Below are 5,704 nucleotides of genomic sequence, written 5' to 3'. Positions count from 1 at the left end.
AGCACGGCGCTCCGTATTACCCTCCTGAACGCACCGATTCCATATTCTGCTAACAGTCATTGGATCTCGACCAACGCGAGCAGCAATGTCGCGATACGATAAAACGCAATCGCGATGGGTTACAATCCGATCTTTATCAAAGTCTGAAACGTGATGGTACGCATTTCTCCTCCTTACACGAGGCATCACAACAACGTTTTACCAGGCAACGTCGGTTAACTGCTGTTTATGTATGAGAAATCTGTTGGAAACGTTCCTCATGTCTGCACGTTGTAGGTGTCGTCACCGGCGCCAACCTTATGTGAATGCTTTGAAAAGCTAATCATTAGCATTTCACAGCATCTTCTTCCTGTCGGTTAAATTTCGCGTCTGTAGCACGTCATCTTCGTGGTGTAGCAATTTTAATGGCCAGTAGTGTACAGGAGGATACTGAACAGGAAATTCAATATAAAGATAGTTGACACCTAATAATCAAGGGAGATTAGAACTTGGTTGTAGGGGAAGGAATACTCTGTTCAAAACGCACAACAGGAGGTGGTACACTTGGAAAAGACCCGGAGACACGGTGAGATTCCAGTTTGATTACAACATCGTCAGACAGAATTCCGAAACCAGATATTGACTCTAAGGTATAATCAGGAGCAGATATAGACTCAGCTCATAATTTAGTAATGATGAATAGGAGACTGAAGTTTGAGACAATCGTACGGAAGAATTATTATGGAAAGACGTGGGAAACTAAAGTTCTGACGACTGATGAGACGCGTTGGAAGTTCGCTAAGGTCGTGGTACTGCTACAAGGAATATCACAGTACGCAGTTCAACTGAAAACGATTGGACATCTCTGAAAAGGGTAATGACAAATGTTGGACCGAGAGAAATATGTACAATGACGGTAACTCCGAAGAAACCTGAGCAACAGAAGGAATACGAGGTGCATTCAAGTTCTAAGGCCTCCGATTTTTTTTCTCCAGACTGAAAAGAGATAGAAACATGCGCATTGTTTTAAAATGAGGCCGCGTTCATTGTCAATACGTCCCAGAGTTGGCAGCACCATACAGCAGATGGAATTTTACCGCCAGCGACGAGAATGAGAAATGTTTTAAATACTTAAAATGACGATGTTTTCCTTACTTGAACAGCGTGCAATCATTCGTTTTCTGAATTTGCGTGGGTGCGACAGTTTAATGAAGGCAGAACATCGTGTGACAACAAACTGAAACAACCTCGGGCTCGCACAAGCCGGTCTGACGACATGATCGAGAAAGTGGAGAGAATTGTTTTGGGGGATCACCGAATGACTGTTGAACAGATCGCCTCCAGAGTTAGCATTTCTGTGGGTTCTGTGCGCACAATCCTGCATGACGACCTGAAAATGCGAAAAGTGTCATCCAGGTGGGTGCCACGAATGCTGACGGACGACCACATGGCTGCCCGTGTGGCACGTTGCCAAGCAATGTTGACGCGCAACGACAGCATGAATGGGACTTTCTTTTCGTCGGTTGTGACAATGGATGAGACGTGGATGCCATTTTTCAATCCAGAAACAAAGCGCCAGTCAGCTCAATGGAAGCACACAGATTCACCGCCACCAAAAAAATTTCGGGTAACCACTAGTGCTGAAAAAATTATGGTGTCCATGTTCTGGGACAGCGAGGGCGTAATCCTTACCATTGTGTTCCAAAGGGCACTACGGTAACAGGTGCATCCTACGAAAATGTTTTTAAGAACAAATTCCTTCCTGCACTGCAATAAAAACGTCCGGGAAGGGCTGCGTGTGTGCTGTTTCACCAAGACAACGCACCCGCACATCGAGCTAACGTTACGCAACAGTTTCTTCGTGATAACAACTTTGAAGTGATTCCTCATGCTCCCTACTCACCTGACCTGGCTCTTAATGACTTTTGGCTTTTTCCAACAATGAAACACACTCTCCGTGGCCGCACATTCACCAGCCGTGCTGCTATTGCCTCAGCGATTTTCCAGTGGTCAAAACAGACTCCTAAAGAAGCCTCCGCCGCTGCCACGGAATCATGGCGTCAGCGTTGTGAAAAACGTGTACGTCTGCAGGGCGACTACGTCAGGAAGTAACGCCAGTTTCATCGATTTCGGGTGAGTAGTTAATTAGAAAAAAAATCGGAGGCCTTAGAACTTGAATGCACCTCGTACTTCAGTTGATTGACGAAAGGAGGAAATTCTCAGGGAAAAACATGAATAATGGAGTATAAATCGCTTAGGAAAGAAGTAAATAGAAAGTGCAGAGTACTCAATGCGAAATGACTGCAGAAAAAATGCGAAGAAATAGAAAAGGAGACTGTCCGCAGGTCGTGGTCTGGTGGCTAGCGTTTCTGCCTCTGTATTCTGGTGTTCTGGGTTCGATTCCCGGCTGTGTTGGGGATTTTCTCTGCCCAGGGACTGGTTGTTTGTGTTATCTTCATCACTTCATCATCATTCGCCGCAGTGGCTAGATCGAACTGTGTAAAAATTAGACGCGGTACATACTGGGACTTTGTACGGGCGCTGATGACCGTGCATTTGATCGCGCCACAAACCAAACAACATCAGAAGTATTGACTCAGCATATAGAGAAGTCGAAACGAAATTCTGTGAAATTAAGGGCAAGGGTGGTCACATCAAGAGTGCAGAGGGGATTGCACTGCACTGTTAGCTACAGAGAAAAGAGTGATTAGGTGGGAAAAGGTAAACTGAAGGCCTCTGTGAGGGGGAGCACTTGCCTCACGGCTTGACAGAAGAAGAAACTGGAGTCTGTAAGGAAGACATAGGGGACCCAGTATTAGTCAGAATTCTAAATAGCTCTGGAAGACATTGCATCGGAATTTCTAAAGGCGATGGGAGAGGGGGGAGAGTGGCAACCAAACGACTTTTCTAACTGCTGTGTAGAATTATGAACTGGCGACGTACTATCAGAATTTCGGAAAAGTATGGTCCACACAATTCCGAAAATAGTAAGGGGTGGTAGGTGCGCAAACTATCGCACAATTAGCGCTTCACATCTCATTCATCCAAATTGCTGATAAGATTAATATACAGAAGAAGTGAAAAGAAAACTGGGTTCTGTTGGACGACGATAAGTTTGGGTTAGGAAAGGCAACTCTAACGTTGCTGTTGACAATGAAAGTAAGATTGATGAAAAATCAAGACACGCTCATAGGATTTGTCGATCTAGAATAAGCCTCCGACAGTTCGAAACGATGCAAGTTGTTCGGAAAGCTGAGAAAACAGGAGTACGCTACAGGGAAACACGGGTGACATACAATACGTAAAAGAACCAAGAGTGAAAAATAAGACTGAAAGATCCAGAACAAAGTACTCACATTAAAAATGGTTTAGGACAGGGACGCACATTTTCGCTCTCACGGTTCAATCTATACATCAAAGAAACAATGACAGAAATAAAGGTAAGGTTGGGCAGTAGAATTAAAATTCAGGGTGACTGAATATCAGTTGTATGCACTTATGACATTGCTACCCTCGGTGAAAGGCAGGAAGAATTACAGGATGTATATATGAAGACAGTAACTGTTCTGTTACATGGCAGACGCTCTATCCATCTCACGGGAAACGAGCAAGGGATAAGTCCATGCAGTCGCGCTATTCATGTGTGTCCTCGGTGGCTCAGATGGATAGAGCGTCTGCCATGTAAGCAGGAGATCCCGGGTTCGAGTCCCGGTCGGGGCACACATTATCAGCTGTCCACATCGAGGTATATCAACAACACCTGTCGGCAGCTGAGGGTTTCAGTTAGTCATCATTTATTACAGGATGTGTTGCATGTAATGAACAGTCTAATGAGTGCAGAATATGGATAGAGGGAAATTCGCAATAAGAGCAAGTAATGAGAAGCAGCAGAAATTAGGATAGCGAGAAATTTAGCAACAAAACTCGTGATAAGGAAATAGAGGCAGTTAACGAATTCTGTTGCCTTGGAAAGGAAAGTAATCCTTCACAGACGAACCAAGGAGGACGCAAAAAGCAGAGTATCACAGCAAAGAGGGCAATCGCGGCCAATAGATGTCTACTGGTGTCATAATTTGAGGAAGAAATTTCTGAGAATATACGTTTGGACCGCATCATTGTTTACTAATAAATCATGGACAGCAACTCAAATCACTTAATAAAAGCAAGTCTTCTGGTCCAGACTGGCAAATCACTTAATAAACGCAAGTCTTCTGGTCCAGACTGTATACCAATTAGGTTCCTTTCCGAGTATGCTGATGCATTAGCTCCATACTTAACAATCATGCACAACCGTTAACTCGACGAAAGAAACGTACCCAAAGACTGGAAAGCTGCACAGGTCACACCAGTATTCAAGAAAGGTAGTAGGATTAATCAAGTAAATTACAGGCCCATATCGTTAACGTCGATATGCAGCACGATTTTAGAACATATATTGTGTTCGAACATTATGAATTACCTCGAAGGAAACGGTCTATTGACACACAGTCAACATGGGTTTTGAAAACATCGTTCCTGTGAGACACAACCAGCTCTTTATTCACATGAAGTGCTGAGTGCTAGTGACATGCGATTTCAGATCGATTCCGTAATCCTAGATTTCCGGAAGGCTTTTGCCACTGTACCACACAAGCGGCTCGTAGTGAAATTGCGTACTTATGGGATATCGTCTCAGTTATGTGACTGGATTTGCGATTTCCTGTCACAGAGGTCACAGTTCGTAGTAATTGACGGAAAGTTATCGAGTAAAACAGAAGTTATTTCTGGCGTTCCCCAAGGGAGTGTTGTAGGCCCTTTGCTGTTCCTTATCTATATAAACGATTTGCCAGACAATCTGAGCAGTCGTCTTCGGTTGTTTGCAGATGACGCTGTCGTTTATCGACTAATAAAGTCATCAGAAGTTCAAAACAAACTGCAAAACGATTTAGAAAAAAATATCTGAATGGTGCGAAAAGTGGCAGTTGACCCTAAATAACGAAAAGTATGAGGTCATCCACATGAGTGCTAAAAGGAATTCGTTAAACTTCGGTTACACGATAAATCAGTCTAATCTAAAATCCGTAAATTCAAGTAAATACCTAGGTATTACAATTACGAACAACTTGAACTGGAAGGAACACACAGAAAATGTTGTGAGGAAGACTAACCAAAGACTGCGTTTTATTGGCAGGACACTTAGAAAATGTAACAGATCTACTACGAACACTGCCTACACTACGCTTGTCCGTCCTCTTTTAGATTACTGCTGCGCGGTGCGGTTTCCTTACCAGATAGGACTGACGGAGTACATCGAAAAAGTTCAAAGAAAGGTGGCACGTTTTATATTATCGTGAAATATGGGAGAGAGTGTCACAGAAATGATACAGGATTTGGGCTGGACATCATTAAAAGAAAGGCGTTTTTGTTGCGACGGAATCTTCTCACGAAATTCCAATCATCAACTTTCTCGTCCGAATGCGAAAATATTTTGTTGACACCGACCTATATAGGGAGGAACGATCACCAAGATAAAATAAGGGAAAGCAGAGCTCGTACGGAAAGATATAGGTGTTCATTCTTTCCGCGCACTATACGAGATTGGAATAGTAGAGAATTGTGAAGGTGGTTCGATGAACCCTCTGCCAGGCACTTAAATGTGATTTGCAGAGGATCCATGTAGATGTGGAAAACCAGAACAGAAGAAAATCGATGCGTCTGCGGTGTGGTGTTATAGAAGAATGTTGGA

The 5,704-nt window shown here is 43.5% G+C and overlaps 1 non-coding gene across 1 annotated transcript; it reads left to right on the top strand.

The window, feature by feature from the left end:
* Positions 1-3,625: 3,625 nt before the first annotated feature.
* Trnat-ugu lies at positions 3,626-3,699 on the top strand. Its single transcript has one exon. It is a non-coding gene; the product is annotated as a tRNA-Thr (tRNA).
* The last annotated feature ends 2,005 nt before the right edge of the window (positions 3,700-5,704 follow it).

Source organism: Schistocerca piceifrons, chromosome 8 (assembly GCF_021461385.2).
Source record: "Schistocerca piceifrons isolate TAMUIC-IGC-003096 chromosome 8, iqSchPice1.1, whole genome shotgun sequence".
Lineage (NCBI taxonomy): Eukaryota > Metazoa > Arthropoda > Insecta > Orthoptera > Acrididae > Schistocerca > Schistocerca piceifrons.
The sequence above is the reverse complement of the archived record's forward strand: the minus strand, read 5'-3'. Positions and strand labels throughout refer to the sequence as shown.